The 16,961-nt window shown below is 46.0% G+C and overlaps 1 long non-coding RNA gene across 1 annotated transcript in view; it reads left to right on the forward strand.

Annotated features, from left to right (window-relative positions):
• LOC116669331 overlaps window positions 1-8,082 on the forward strand; it is a 28,336-nt gene extending 20,254 nt beyond the window's left edge. Inside the window, exon 3 of the long non-coding RNA XR_004326696.1 lies at window positions 8,012-8,082. This is a non-coding gene — a long non-coding RNA (uncharacterized LOC116669331). The remainder of the gene's footprint in view (window positions 1-8,011) is intronic.
• The last annotated feature ends 8,879 nt before the right edge of the window (window positions 8,083-16,961 follow it).

The raw sequence follows: 16,961 nt of genomic DNA on the forward strand, positions 1-16,961 counted from the left end.
CGGGTGTGCCTCCCTGACTGTTTCGATCCATCAGCATTTCTCTTGGCTGCACCTGCCCATTTTCTCTTCCTCGGGAACCTAAGAATTTGCTTGTTACATTCCCTCAAGTTCCACAGTGATTTAGACAGGAGTGATCTGAATTTGTATATTAATTTGGGCAGCCCTTACACTGTCACAGTACAAATTCTCATGTCCAGCAAATGACGTGTCTCTCCATTTACTTCACAATTCTCTTATGAAGAGAATTATGGTGATTGGTGCTCTTATAGTTTATGCATATGGGTTTTATGCATTACTTTTAGATGTTTTATGTTTCCTGTAGTTATGACAAATAAAGTGCTTTTCTTCCCCTAACACGTTTTCTAGCAAGTTGACGGCTGGTGTCTGGGACTGTCTGTTCACACCACGCCCATCCGCTCTGCCGAGCCCTTTCATCGGTCTAGTAGCACAGGGCAGCGTCTCCTAAATACGCTAAACAGGTAATATTATCATCTGAAAATGTGGAGAGTGTTTTTTTTCCCTCTCTGTCCAATATTTAGATCTCTATTTTTTCTTCTGTTAACGCACTGATGGGACAGTACATTAAGGATGGTTTTGGGTGACGGTGGGAGCTGACATTCTAATTTTATTCTGATCTTAATGGAAACTAAATTTGATATTTGTTGTAGTTTTCTGATGGTTACCCTTTATTAGATGAGGAAGTTTTCTTCTATTACTAGTTTACTCAGGATTTCCTTCCTCCCTTCCCCCTCCCTTCCCCCTTCCTTCCTTCCTCTCTCTCATTCATTCTTTCTTCCTTACTTTCTCTTCCTTTCTTCCACAGCTTTATTCCAATCTGATGCACCTACCACACAATACATCTATTTAAAGTGATCACTTCAGTGGCTTTTCGTATATTCACAGAGTTTTGCAACCATGCCACAATCAATTTCAGAACATTTTCATCACCTCCCAAAAGACACTGCATCTTCCTTAGCTGTCACCCCCAGCACTGCTGGGGGGTGGGTACTGATGGCTGCGTCTCCTGTGGGCACTGCATGGGGCTTTGTGCTGTATTTCTGTCCCTGACACCCTTACCACGGTGACCTTCTGATGAACACAGGAGAGGAAGGAAGGGAGAGAGACCGTCCGGATGGGGCTGCGACATCAAGTATGCTGTTCCCTGGCCCTGGCTCCTCTCCTGCTTCTCGTGGCCCCTGGCTCTGGCTCCAAGCCCTTCAGGACTGCCGCCCCCTCTTAGGCGGCTCCTTCTGCGAATGTTCTGAGCTGCAGTCTCCTCCTTCGGTTGCTGTCTGTTTGCACACATTAGACCTGCTTCTGCTCTGTGTCGTTTCTGCACTCCCGAACGTTTCTGGCCCACTGATGCACTGGTGGCTTCCTGTCTCCTCCAGCACCATCAGAGCTGTCCCTTCTGTTCTGTCCTCTCCTTCCTTTGGAAGTCCTCCTTCACTAGGGCTGGGGGAGGGTGGGTGATGCTCTGCCACCATTTCACTACTGATTGGCGTTCTGAAAAACGGAGTTTTTGATCACAGTCTTCTAGGAAATTCTCATGCACTGACTTTTCAGCTGTATTTGAAAGAAGCAGATTTATGTATTGCTTCACCAACTTTGACTGATTCTTCTCTGATTCTTCCACTATGTTTGCTTAAGAGTACAATCGAGGAATATCTCTCATGATTTAATTTTTTTAGTGTCAAGGTCTGCTTGTAAGGGTGCTCTAAAGCATGGACAATATTTCCTATCAACATGAGTGCACCGAGGACAACTGTCAGGCCTCTGGGTGCAGCTGGACTTGGAGACCTTGACGGCGAGCAGGAGAGTCTCATAAGCGTTAAGGTCCTGGTGCCAGAGGAGGAAAGCCTTGCCATATGCCGAGCGGTGTTCCCCGAGTAGAGACGGCAATCCCCACGTGCGGTGGTGGCGCCAGGTGCTGGGAAGGCTCCTGAGCTTCAGTTTATCAAACGCTCGTTTGACTCTGCGGTGTAATTAGAGGGCTAACCCCAAAGCCCTCGGCGAGCACGTTCCACAGGGAGCTCAGTGACTCCTCCCGCCCGGCTTCCGAGTGACCCGCACTCCCCAGCCTTGCTCCTCTCGGCCTGTTCCCATTTGTTGAAGAACCAGCATGTCCAGATGGGCTCCTGCTCCGACGGGTGAGAGGCTGTTGTTTCAGAACCGCCACTGCTCTTGTGCAGCAGCTCCACGCCCCCGCGCACTCCAGTTTCCTGGGATTGCTTTTCCTTCAAAATCAAAACACCAGGAGCCCGTGCCCATCCTGAGAGAGCTCAGCCTAACAGTCGTGAGGTTTCTTGAGGAAAGCAGCCATTGCCCAAATCCGTCCTGACTGCCCCTCGCTCACCTCACCTCAACCGGAGGTCCCCCCACACTTTGTTCTCATCAAGTCATGACTAGTCTCTCAGCTGCTTTTTCATCCCCATCACTCTTCCCCTAATTCCTCAAGGCACAGATAAACCATGCGGCACGTGAAGTAAAACTGCCAACGATGTCGTGTCAGAGACTGCTGGTTTTCCCCGATGTGTGTTCTCTCTTCTTCACTTGAATAACAAAATCACAAGTGCTGGCTGGATACGTGGTTGGGAGCTAAACTCTACTTCCCAGCCTTGCTCTCGGTTTAATTCTGGCCAGGAGAATTTAAACAGAAGCGATAACATAGTATATACAACATCCAAGCTGTGTCGTTGAAAGAAGAGTGATTTCTCTTCCTTCTTTGTCCGCTGGCCGGCAGGTGGATGTGTTGGCTGCTGTTGGAGCTGCCATCTTGGAGGACAAGATGGAAGTCATATGTGAAGAAAAGAAGAACAGAGGGACAGAAGGACCTGAGGTCTCCACATTCTGGAGTCAGTGCGTCAGCCTTGGATGCTTAAACTTGAATGGAACGAGGGAGAAATAAATTTCAGTTGGGTTTCAGCTACTTGTCTTTTACACTTTGTTGCAAAAGATGAACCATAAATGTTAAGATATTGAAAGAGAATCATAAAAGCAGATTTAAAGCTGGTTAGAAGATGTTTTAAAAGACAGAAAAGTGAGGAAAACATGGGACTGATATCCTTGGAAAATGACGAGGATCAGAGTTAGGCATCAGGAACCCCGAGTTGCTTAGTTCTTTGTGATTAACCCCAAAGGGAAGGATTTCTGATAGCCTTCTATATGTTTGCTCTTATTAGAGTCACAGACAGACTGTAATAGTAGGTAATAAAACATTATTTTTAAGCAAACATTCCAGAATTTAAACGTTCAGATTGCTACAATATAAGCATTATTAAAAAGAAAGGTTTGGAATTGCTTTAAGACCATATGTATAAGCCATACAATAAAACGCCCCTCACTAATTAAAAGTCACACCTCATTCTGACATATATTGATATCACCCAACTCGATCCCCTCCCTAAATCATCAGGTGTAGCTCTGAACAACCCTTGGCTATTTCTACCCTCCAAGGATACAGCTGTAAGTCTATTTGAATGATTGGCCACAGTTTTCTGAAAATAATGCCAAAGAGAGTTTCAGAAGCTGTAAAATTACAACCTCCCTAAAGAAAGTACCCCTCTTTCCGAGACAAGACAAAGGGGTCTTTGGGGGCTTAAGTGATCGTAAACTTGGTAGGTTTTAATACATTTGCCGAGAACCGGTTACACTGGCCCAGCAGCTGGATTTTGTTGTAAATTCTACTTCGGTTACCTTCCTGGTATCAGCGCTAAAGCTCACTGTGTACAAAGGCGCTTAGGCCTGGCTGCGCTTGAAGTTTCGGCTTCAGCGGGTGGCCAGCGGGCAGAGACATTTCACACCGGCCCTGAATCGGTCTGTAACCCTGCCTTAGGACGCAGCTTGCCTATAAATATTTCACTCCGCGTCAGACAAAAGCTGGGTAGATGGGAGGCCACTTCAGACAAAAAGCAGATAAGTTCCTGCTTCACATGTACCTGATGCTTTATGATTTCTGCCCAGGTTCAGATTTCCCGGATCAAATGTTCCCAAGGCCCGTGAGGTCATGTGGTTTCAGAGACATAAGCTAAGCTCGGTGTATATTACAGAGAAGCCATCCCGTCCGGGTGTGACCGCTCTGAAGGTAAGTGTTAATCCCAATCGGATTTCACGTGTGCGCAGCAGCTGTTGGGAACATTAGGACAACCATCTGTGTCCGATGGAGCGATTTCCTACCACTCAGCCTCACATGGCTCAAAAGTTAATTTAGTGCATATTGGGAAATTCCTGAAACAACATGAGACTTAACACCATTTTTCCATCAAATCCTTGGAGTTTTTGTTGATGTTTAGAGAGCCATCGGAGGTGTGAAACTGTAGGACTGGGGAATGCAATGGTTTACTCATAAAATCTGGGACCCTTACTGTTCTCCAAGTTAAATGCACGTGTTTTTCCAAGAATAAACCCAGGGCCATACTCGGAGTAAAACTATGACCCAAATCCTGTGTTTTCATTGATGATTGTTTTCTGTACCAACCTGGTGATGCAGAAAACTTCTCAGATGCAGACTGTCCATCTGCATCCGAAAATCTCACAACTTGGATTTACGGTCAACGATTTTACTCATGGATGGCAAGACTAAACAATTTATGGAAATCTTGAATCAGAGTGTTGCCCCACCTCCCCTCGGGCAGGGCCCAGCCCTCCAAAATTGTTTTCTTTGTTTTCCTCATCTCTCCGTCCCATTATTCCTCTAGCATAAAGAAGACACCTGTTTTCAGGCGAGTCAAAGCCACGTGTGAGTTACAGGAGAGCTGATCTTAGCTGCGAGCCACACGGAAGGGATGAATTTACATGTTTGAAAGTGATGTTTGCCACTCCAGCTGAACTTAGCAAAAGTAACTTGCCTCTGTCTTTCAGGCAGCAGCTGAGATACCCATTCTCTGAGGCTCTGCAGCAGGATCGGGGCAGGATCGTGCTGGTGACTTCCCTCATTTCAGCTGTCCTCCTTGACTGATCAAGTCATCAGCTGTTGCGTCTGTTTGAGTGATAACCATGACTTGAGATACACATTTTTAAAGATACAACTGCAGGTGGAGTCCACTCGTGGATGGCTTAGTGCGTCTGCAGCCCTTGGAAGGACTGTGACAATGCAAACGACCACCTACCGTGCACCGGTCAGGCACGTGCCTGTGTATGTCTGCTTCTCTGTGGAGCTCTTCCATGAGACTGTGTGATATTAAATATCCACTAACACATCTGAGGGGGATGGAGAACCACTGGCCTTCACCTGGTGTCTGTCACTTTGCCTTCCTCTCTCATTTCCATGGGTCCTGCTCTTCCAGACCCTCGGCTTCTCGTGGGGATACCCTCACTGTAGTTTCCTGGTTGATTTTCTGACTTCAGATCATGTCGTTCGGGACCAAGTTCACTGTTGTTGACACTTTCCCTTGAAAGATATTCCCCAACGGTATGGTTCATACATGGACCATCTCGAACCTTCGAAAACAGAAGCCGCAGCAGCAGCAGCCCTGAGGTAAGGGTCGCCTCACCTCACCTCCCCGTCCCCAGAGTCCAGCGTCGTGCCTGATGCAGATGCCAGTGGGCGTTCCTTGTTCGTAAGTTTGTTTCTCACCTTGACTCTTACCCAGTTTTATTTCATACTTCAGCCCTCTTATAATTCATTTGCACCAACTGGGGTTACAAGGCCAATTTACACGATGCTAAAAAGGATACAAATCTAACTGCTTAAGAGAGAAAGATGAGTTTGTTCCTTCCTCACTTCCGTGTTCCTAAGCAAAGGGCACCCACAGATGGAGAAACTCATCAGGGTGAGCTTTCCAAGTCGGCAGGTCAGCACAGCCAGCGGGACAGGACAAAGGGTACATTTCCGCATCATTTTCCAAATCAGAAGACTTTTCCCTACTTGACGAAAGTGGACAACGTGGCGCGAGACCAGATGCAGGATGTCGGGGGATGAAGATGTCTTCACTTTCTCCCCCAAGCATGTGGTGCCTTCAGAATCATCGAGATGCAGAAAAGCAGCGGGAGGGAACTCTCTCTCGTGCCCAGAGTCTGGGCATCACATGGAAAATCAAAGGTGCCGACGAGCATTAAATGAACCCGCCTTCCCAAGTCCTAGCACCAGCAAAGGTACGTGAACGACAAAGCTTCTTGCTGCAAACAGTCTGTGAGGCAAAGACCTTCATCCTGTCCATCCATTCATTGAGACATTCATTCAGCTCAAATTTACTGAATGACCACCAAGATCAGGCACTGTGCATCTTTGGAATCTCTGAATGTGAGCCACAGAAGCATGCATTTTTCTGGAATTTTGGCTGAACATAAATACTGTGGCTGCCACGTGTATCCACTGACATCTATTTAATAAGCCTTGAGGGGCATTCTAGCCTGGTATTCAGTGCATAAACTCAGAGGTGGGAGCCTGGGTCGTGCACTTCGTAAATACGTCATCTTGGGAAAGTTACACGGAGCTGCCTCAGTCTCCAGCTACTGACTAGAGTTATTAGGACCCACCTCCCGGGGTGTTGTGGGAATTAACACTGTGAAAACACGCACTGTGTGTAACAGTGCGTAACACAGCAGGCGCTCACCTTTGTGGGAAGAGGTGCGCCCCACGTCCCTCTAGTCCTCCAGTGCGCATCTCCCTCCTCACAAATGCTCCTAAGTGCTGGTCACCATCAGAGCAGAATTTAATAGCAAAACAGCCCTGGCACGAGGAAGCTGAATAAACTGCTTAAACTTTCCAAGCATCAGTCTGTGCATCTACGCAGTAAGGATAATAGCACCTACCACCTCCAGAAGTGTGGTGTCTCCCAGGAGACAATGTACAGAGAAGCATTTTGATAAACAGCAACGTCTTCTGTGAGTCCAAGCTACTTTCATTACGTTATGCTCTTAAAAGGTCACTGTCCCGGAACTTCTTTGTTTGTTCAGGCCTCCAGGGAATTACACCTTGTGAGTAAAAACACAGAGAAGAAAAGCAGGCTCAGCTCTTTGGCGGAGGAGCGAGAAATTCTCCATTACAATTCCACCAACTTTATAGAGAGGGGAAAAACAGAGACTGGGGGTGACATTAGGAAGAGACGGCGGGCGCTGGACCACTAAAACACAGAGGAGGGCTGAGGGCAGGCATGCGACCCAAGCTAGGCCAACTGGGTCTCCCCTGGTGGAATTTAACTCTTGGGGAGAGGAACAAGAAAACGGAGAACAGCCGCGTGCTGTGCCCCCGCAGCCTCCTGACCTCGGCGCCAGCCCCGTGTGTGCGGACGTTGTGGTCTCTGGCCCCGGCCTCCAGGGCTGCTTCGTTTCCCTCCATCTCCCAGCCTGCTCTTCTGGCCTCTTGTCAATTTGGGGAGCTCCTGACCCTTTCCAATAAATTACTTCTAGCGAAAGCCAGATTAATTTCTGTTGCTTGCAACATGGGAGCCCTGACTGATACCTGCTCTTCTAAGGGTGGCACCGAAATCACCCATCTTCCTCCAGACTCTCCCTCGCACCATGCATTCTGCTGCATGTGTGCCCCGTGCACCTATGAACGCTCCTTTATCATATAACACTCTTGGAAGTCTCTTAATTTTCGCCCATTGGACAAATATTTATTGAGTATCTAGGCATTGTATGGGGTGCTGGGGATGCATCAATGAACAAAATAGACAAAACCCTGTGCCCTTGTGACTTTACATCCTCATGGGGGAAGAGAGATCATAATCAAAGTGTGTATATATATTGTCAGATGATGGAATGCCTCAGAAAAACACCAAACCCGAGAGAGGGAGGACAGAAAGAACCCAAGGCGAGGGGTTGTTGCAGTTTTGAGTTATTAGAGAAAGCTCACTGACCAGGAACACTTGCAGGAAGAGATAGTGGAGAGAGAGAGTCATGTGGATATTGGCTGGAAGGGCATTTCTGGCAGAAGGAACAGACACTGTGAAAGTGCCCCAGTGGGAAGTTGCTTCTACGGTTGTAGGGACAAGAACGTGGGTGTAGCTACAGTGGAGGGAACAAAAGAGAACACGGTAGGTGTTGAGGTCAGGAAAGTCACGGGAAGTCAGGGCCAGACAAGGCCAGGCCATTGTTAGGACTTGGCTTTACTGCAGGTGAGTCGGGAAGACAGTGGAGGGTACTGCCCGACAGACGACACGTGGTCACTGCACGTTTCCCTTCTGCACCAAGGACCTTCACCATCTGGGCAGGACCCATGCACTCCACCCTTGGCTTCAGTGCCCTGCTCTGCCTCAACCAGACCGCTCTCTTCCCTCCAACCTGGACACTCTCACATTTCCACATCGTGATCCATTGCCTACCCAAACCCCAGTGTCCATCAAAAGCTGTTTCTAATCTCATATCTTCCCGACGTTTTCCTCCATTGGCCACGGCAGTCTCGCCCACTTCTGAACCTTTCACGGACCAACCTCTACACCCTCCAGCAGAGATTCAGCACCTCGCCTCTGGCACTTTATGGAATTTTTCATGTACGCCTGCCTTGTCTATCCCCAAACCGGAGATTGTAAGCTCTCGGAACAAAAGTGCCACGTCTTTCCCCTCTTTGTAACCTCTCGAGAGCATGATGAAAAGGAGTTTCGTGTTACTCGAGACAATCTCCAAGGCTCTCAGCATGTCTGGGTTCTGTTTCAAAGGTTTACAATGGCCCCTTCTTTCCTAGGGGGTCTTGAAAAGTTACACACGAATGTGTAACTACAAGGTTTGCTCAAGTAACAGAACAGAGTTACGGTGTACGACCAATCATCACAGTCCATTAAATCTGGGCTGTTCAGGGAAGGGGACCCAGCAGACCTTGCTCGGGCAATCAGGGGGCTCGAGGCCACGCAAGCCAGGTCCAGGGGGCTTTGTCCGGCCCCGAGAACAAGCCGCGATTGTCCACCCAGCGCCGGTGCGCGTGCTGGCGCGGACTAGCGTTGAGCTCTGCAGCTGAACGGCACACACAGCCTTGTGATCCCAGATCTCGTGCAAGGTTAACTAGCCTTCTATAAACATTAACACCCATGGGAACGGCGCGGCGTAATTACAGAGGAGCGTATCCCGGCCCCTAAGCACTCGTCCGTTTACAGAACTCACGCTACAGGCCAGAGTGCAGATGTAATTTGCACGGCAATGTTTACAGCAGCCACAGCTCTGTAAACAGGCTGCCTCGGCCTCGGACCCGGGCTTTGTGTCTTAATGAGAAGGCACCTGCAAAACCAGGGTGCGGAAGCTTCCCCCAGACAGACGCCTGGGCTCAGAACCCCTCCAGATCCTTTGAATTAACTTTCCTCTACTGCTCACCCAAATGCCAGCGGTGCAAACAAAAATGTCCGACTTGGGGTGAAAAAAAAACAAACCCTAAAAACAGTCACTTTGGCCAGCTCTTACTCCCTGGGGATGTCTCCTGAAGTCAGAGTCAGAAGATAACACCTATTTCTCAAACTCTTCTATTAGAAGTGATAGGGCCAGGAGACCCAAATTTAGTTGCTTCTGTGCCAGTGAACAGCTGCGCTGCGTTGGCCGCGTTCAGCTCTCGGTGCCTGAGTTTAGGCAGGAGCTGGGTGAGCTCGCCGACGTCCCTTTTTGTTTTCGCATTCTGTGACCACGCGTTTCTTTGAGCCTCAGGGATGTGTCTGTCTTATAATAAAGAAATGGAGATTCGCATCCTGGTCTCCAGAACAGAACAAGAACCTTAAAGATAATCTAGTCCTTTTTCCTTATTGTAAGAGTAGGACGCTGATACCCAGAGTCCGGGAATCACTTCTCAAAGTCACGTGTACGGCGAAGCCTCACAGCCTCATCCTCTGACCCTCAGAGTCTTGTTATACCCAAGGCTTTTTAAAAGTGACATGTCTAAAAGATTTAAACAGACACTTCCCAGAAGAAGCTACCTGAATGATCAGTAAGCAATCAAAAAAAAAAAAAAATACTTAACATGATTGGGCATCAGGGAAACACAACTTTAAAACCACAAAGACACCAGCTCAAAGAGGAAAAAAAGACTGCCAAGACCAAGCGAGGATGAGCACAGGGAGCAACCGGAACACTCATCCAGGGCCAGGGAATGCAAACGGGGCAGCCGCTTAGGAGAACAGTCCTCAGTTCTTACAAAGTCAGACACGATCTTAGCACATAACCCCCACGACTCCACTCAGCTGCTGACTCAGCATGGAAAGGTGCACGGAGACTTGCACACGAATGATCATAGCAGCCTTATTCAATAACAACCCCAACTAAAAACAGACTTACCATATGATCCAGCCCACTCCTAGGCATATATCCAGAGAAAACTCTAATTTGAAAAGATACACACACCCCAATATTCATAGCAGCACCATTTACAATAGCCAAGACATGGAAGCAACCCAAGTGCCCATCGACAGACGACTAGATAAAGAAGATGTGGGGTATATGTACAGTGGAATACTACTCAGCCATAAAAAAGAATGAAATAATGCCACTTGCAGCAACAGGATGGACCTGGAGATTATCAAACTAAGTGAAGTAAGTCAGGCAGAGAAAGACAAATATCATATGATGTGGAATCTAAAAAAATGATACATTAGAACTTATTTACAAAACAGAAAGAAACTCACAGACATAGAAAACAAACTTATGGGTGCCAAAGGGGAAAGGCGGGCAGGGATAAATTGGGAATTTGGGGTTAACAGATACACACTACTATATATAAAACAGATAAACAACAAGGACCTACTGTACAGCACAGGGGACTGTATTCAGTATCTTGTAATAACCTATAATGGAAAAGAATCTGAAAAGAAAATCTACATGTATGTATAACTGAATCAGTTTTCTGTAAACCTGAAACATTGTAAATGTAATATAAAAATGTAAAAAACTATACATCAATTAAAAAAAAAATAACAGCTCCACATTGGAGACAACCCAAATGGACATCGACAGGTAAAAATTCGGGTACATCCATCCCGCAAAAAACTACTAGGATTAAAAACGGAAGCACTACTCTTATAAACAGGAGCACAGATGAATAAGGATGAGCTAATGCAGTTCGACTTAAGGAGTACATACTGAAGGATGTCATTTGCAGGAAGTTCTAGAAAAGGCAGATACGGTGATTGCCAGGGGCTGGAGCTGAGCTCAGGGGATGGCAAGGGGCAGAGGAACCACCCAGGCCCTGGAAATGCTCTCTGTCTGGATTATGGTGCTGGTAACACAGACACATGTTTGTCAAAACTCACCCCACCATATACTTCAACTTGGTCTCTTCTATTGTATGTAAATTCCACCTCAGTAAAGTTGACAAAATCAAACAGTGATTTTCCCCCCGAATCACCGTGCATCCACATGACTGTGTAACTTTGAAGTTTCAGTTCAGAGAGTGTCTCAGGGGTTGCTGCTGTGGGGCCAGGGCTGGGCAGGTGACAGGGTGACCAGGTGACAAGGCCTGCTCCCCCGGGGACCCTCAGAGGCCTGCGTGTCCTCCAGACCTGGCCCAGCCACCACTTTTGCATGTCCCTTGGAGCAGAGCTGGCTCCAAGCCAGGGCAGAAGTGGAAAAATCACTCTGCCCCATTTATCTCTGATGGAAAGCCTCGTTTGGCTCGCCTGAAGATGTGTTTATAAATCCGAGTTCTGGTATGATTTAGATTTGCAACCAGGAAGGGGACATGGCTCTTTTTAAAGGAAGCAGGCTCTCCAGATAGCAGACGTCCCCAGAGGAGGCTGGGCTGACCCACAGCACGCGACTGTGGGGTGTGCATCCTGGGTGGGGGGGGGGGGGGAGAGACCCTGGGAGGGACTGGAATCCCAGTGCAGGGATTTGAGGCCAGGGCCAGGTGAAGGGACAGAGCCTCCACAGTGAGTTCTGACGCTGCACGTACTGCCTTGACCTTGAACCTCCTTTGGTTTCTGGCCATGGAAGAAAGAGGCTTTTTAATAAAATGTAACTGATATGCACCAAGGATCTAGGTTTGTGAATCGATGTGCCAGATGCTCAGGGAGGCAGAGGTTACTTTGAAGAAGTGTTCAGTCTGGTCCAAAGAGAGGTATGTACAGAAATCCTGACTTAGCCCTGCCCCAGGCCTCTGAATAGGTGGAGCCCTCGGGGGCTTCGTAAAGCCCAGCGCTAGCAGCAGACCCCACCCCACAACTGCTGGCCTAGCCCGTCCTCGGACACGCAGGTTTGGCCAGTGTCTCTCCACCATCACCTGTGCTGCTCGTCCTCTACCCTGGCCTCCCTTCAACTCCAGGCTCTGGAGCCCCGAGCCTGCCCAGCCCAGAGGGTCCCCTACCAGACCAGCCAGCCCGCATGCTGTGCCTTACCCTGGCAGGGACAGGAATGGATGGATGCTAAGGGTGGACTAGATGCCTCTAGTTTCCAAATCAAACTTCTCAAATACTGCATGTATATTGTCTAGGATCCCTTTTCAAATGTAGTCCCAGATCTGTAAACAATTAGTGCTCAAAGTTTGACCAAGGGATGGAGATAGGGTAAAGCAAACCACAGTCATTCCTGACACTGACATCAGTGTCACATGGGTTACATCTTTATGACAAATGAAAGGGTTGTAGCAGGCAAGAGTAGGATAGCCAGTTAGTCATATATCTGAAGTACCTCTCGATTGATTACTCTCTTTCTCAAAAACCTTCAGTAGCTCCCTATTGCTTCCTGAAGATAAAGAACATCTCTGCACAGAGCATAAGGGATCCAGTGCAGCCTGGCCCTAAGATGACCTGAGCCTCACACAGCCCACCCTGTGTCTTACGGGAGCCGCACCTGTAACCTGGATGCCCCTGTGATGTTGCCTTGTAAGAACCACCAGTCTCAAGGGAGACTTCAATCCCCTCTGTCACCAAAGAGGACCTTCAGAATCCTCTTTACCTACACCATCCCCTCCTCGCCCCTGCCTACACACACATTCAGGGAGATTTACTGACCTTTCTCCAAGTAATGGACCCCCCGCCTCACCTGGCACAAGCCAATCAGTTCAGCTTCGATACGGACATGTTTTCGTCTCCAGATAACTGGGCTACACTGTTTTTCAAAAATACCCTAACTTTCCCCAGCGAACCGGATATCCCAGTGCTGTCCCAGGTGTGTGTTTCCTTCAGCCGATGATCAACGCTCATCAAAGCTTGTTGGTTGATCATTGATTTGCTTTCCGTTTACAGAACAGGACTGGAATACTACTGTTTCCTTGAGATCCTCCGGCATCTGCTCACCAATTCCAATCACTGCTCAACGAGCCAAAAACGCTCGGAGTGCCGGTATCTGGTCGCAGCTCACCGAGTGCTCCTGGTGTGTCAGCGTCTCCTCCGACATGTGGCGGGAGCCGCCCTGTTTCTGGCCGGCAGGCGCATGAGTGTGTGGACCACATTTTAGGGGGTGTTTTATGACGAAGCCATTGTTGGCTGGCACTATTTGCTGTTTCCATCAACTGCCTTGTTTTCCAGCAATGTGACTGCGGTTAAAAATTCATTGTGCTTTTTTTTCCCCCAAAGCCTGTAACTTTTCTTTAAGCCCTGCTTTTGTCTTTGCATTTCCTACTGTAGCTCATTAGCAAAGTACCCCCTCTGCCTGGGACATCCCTGCATGTCATCAGTGGGAAGTCCCAGTTCTCAAGAAGGAGAGGCACAGGGGTGATGAGGAAGGTCATTACTGTGGGCAGCAGCCCTGGGGCCTCCAGGACAGAGGCGCAGGGTGAACTGCACAAGGCGCAGGCCGTCTTAGGGCTGCGCTGCGCCTGATCCCTTACGCTCTGTGCAGGTGGATTAGGCTCAGGAAGTCAGAGATTTGGTCTAGATTGCCGTTTGAGAAACTGTAATACTCCTAGAGACATTTAAATGGAAAGAAAGCTTCCAGGGGATACAAATGTATCTTAAGAATACTAAATATACTTCTGGAAAAAAGAGGCCACTAATGAACTCACCTACAACACAGAAACAGGCTTGCAGACATAGTAAACAATCTTAAGGTTACCAGGGGAAGGGGCGGTGTGGGAAGGGGTAAATTTGGGAGTTTGAGATTTGCAAAGGTTCACCACTATATACAAAAATAGATAAAAAACAAATTTCTTCTGTAGAGCACAGGGAACTACATTTAATATCTTGTAATAACCTTTAATGAAAAAAAAATATGAAAACAAATACGTGAATGTGTATGCGTGACTGGGACGTCGTGCTGCACGCCAGAAACTGACACGTGGTAACTGACTGTACTTCCATAAAATAAACAAGTAAATATACTTCTGCTAGTTAGCATCCCATATTGTGTTGATTTACTAATTTATCAAACTGGGTCGGCCCCTCCCTTGCAGCCACTGGCACAGTGACCTGCTGTCCCTGGGCTCCAGGAGGACAGGGCTCCCATCTCCATCTCTGTATCTGCAGAGATCTTGACTTCACAGTTCGATCAAAGCAACCACCCAGCCAGCTGTTGGGAGAAAGAGCCCAGATGCTCCTCTTGTTCCTTCTGAGTCTTACTGTCAATGAAGGGGAACATTTGTTAAATCAAATGTGTCCCTGTATCTAAACATGTCAAACTCTCTCACGCCAATCATCACACTTGTTAACCTGATGACTTTCTATTCAGCTCTTTCTACAGATTCTTTGTCTGCTAAAGGCCACAAGTGTAAGGCCACTCAGGAGACCACTTACAGATGTATGCAAAAGAATGTTCACTGTAATCTGATTTATACCAGCAAAAATTAGAAAGGACCTTGATGTCCAACAACAACAAAATAATAAATTATCGACCATCCATGTGATGGAAAATAGACATTATGCTATTGAAGAATGCACAGGAATAGTGAAATGCTAATGTACCAAAATAGATGACTGAGACAGATGAGAAAAACATATTTAACTGAATTCCAATTCTGGAAGAACGTATGCAAATAGTATTGGTGATTATTATCAGTATTTGGCATGAGACGTGACTTGTGCTCTCCTTTCCATAATGCTTAGTGTGTGTGTGTGTGTTCGTGTTTGTGGGACGTTGCTGCTGCTAGACAATTTCCTTTTCTTTGGCATCTTTCTGGTGTGTTTTTGTTGTTGACGGTGGAGTTTTTGTTGTTGTTGTTTATCTGTTTGCTTTGTTGAATTTCTCTGTGTGCTGTATTTCTTCATTCTTTTATTTTAGAAGGGCAGGTGTCATTTTTTAATAGGGGTGAGATGCTTCTTAGAAATACCATATATCCTTTTTATTCTTTTTCAAATCTGAGAATCTCTAACATATGAATTAAATCTACTCATATTTAGTTTGATCACTTGTATTTTTATTTTGCATTTTAATTAACCTGCTTTTTCTTCAGTCTGTTTTTGATACTCTTTGCCTTCTGTTGAAGTAATGAAGCCTTTGATAGTTTCTCCTTTTCTCTTTTTTTCATTTAGAAATCAGACCTTGTATTTCTACGCCTTGAGCTGTCACCCTAAAATTTCTAACACTTGCCCTGAACTTTATGTTTTGCTAACAAAGTCTAAACTTAATTAATATTGCTATTCTCTCCCCAGCACATTATGAAATAAACATGTTTTCATTTGTTCCCAACCTCCATCTGCTCATCTTTCATATACTTTTATCTAGTAGTTTACTTCTGCTTTGTTTTATGACAAATAATTAATCATCATAATAAATATATGTATATATATTTACTGTCCATGGTTATTTAAATTTTCTAACATGATCTGGAATGTTTTTTGTCCACTTTTACTTCATATTTCATTCCTTCCTTGCTTTTTTTTTTAAACTAAAGGACATAAATCCGCTTATAGTATGTTAACCAGGGTCCCTAGGTTGTAAATTCTCAGTATTTGCAGACCTGAAAATGTCTTTATTTTGCTCTCCTTTTTGAAAAGTTATTTTGAATTATTAAATATGTTAAAGACACAGAAAAGCACACACACTAATACAACTGACTTCAAGAGTTAACATTTCGCCATTTTTGCTTTATACATTTTAGAAGTCTGTAAAAACAGAGGAAAACCATCCCACTTCCAGCCTCTCGCCTGGGATAAGCGCCACCCTGGAGGAGCGGTGCATCGCCCTCATGCGCGTTTTGGCTTGTTTACTGCACAGGCGTGTCCCCGTGAACGACGTATGCTGCTGTTTTGTGTCATGTCTCACCTAGCTGCATTTTTTCACTCACCTGTGTTTGAAATTTTCCTTACTGATAACACACAGGTCTAGTTCGTTTATGTCACTTGCTGTGTAATAATATCCTGGTGTAAATAAACCACCATTGAATGGTAGATTCCTGCTTGCACACATTTCATTACAAACGTGGCAACCAATTTTGCTGGAAATGTTCCCCTGGACATGTAACTGAGAATTTCTCTAGGGGAGAAACTACAAGCAATTTTTCCTTCTGTTGCAGGGTGACTATCTTTAGTCAGACCACTTAATGGCAAAACTAATCGTTCTAAATTATAGCCCTACTTGCAGTGTATAAAAGTTGCCATTTTCCCACACTTGATGCTATCAGTTTATTTAAGTATTCTCAATCTGATAAGTAAAATATAATATCTAATTACTGTTTTCAATTGAGTTTTCTTGATTACTAATGGGCCCAGCATCTTTCTGTATGTTAATTAATCCTTTGGGTCTTTTTCAGTGAGTTGCCTCTCAGTAGGCTTTGCCGACTTTTTTCCTCCTGTTTGTTCATCTTTTATACATTTTTTAGGAGCTCTCTATACATTTTAAATACTGGAAGCTTACTGGAGAGCATCCTTTTGAATATTGCCTTTGTCTCATTTTTTCTCTTTTATTCTTCTGGAGTCTCTATTAAATACATGTTGGAAGGTTGCTTTCTCTTGTCCAGTTCTCTTAACTTTCCTTCTTCCTTTTTTTAATGTTTTATCTCTTTGTATGTGTCTTGTGTGATTTTTTTTTTTTAGTTCTGTGTTTCAATTCGCTAATTTTCCTCTGCCATTTCTACTAGGTAGCCTACTAATTTATTTATTCAGTCTTTCATTTACAAATACTTACTGACTGCATATATGTATGAGATACTATTCTAAGCGTTAGGGCTTAAACAG

The sequence above is a fragment of the Camelus ferus genome, chromosome 16 (assembly GCF_009834535.1).
Source record: "Camelus ferus isolate YT-003-E chromosome 16, BCGSAC_Cfer_1.0, whole genome shotgun sequence".
Taxonomy (NCBI): Eukaryota; Metazoa; Chordata; class Mammalia; order Artiodactyla; family Camelidae; genus Camelus; species Camelus ferus.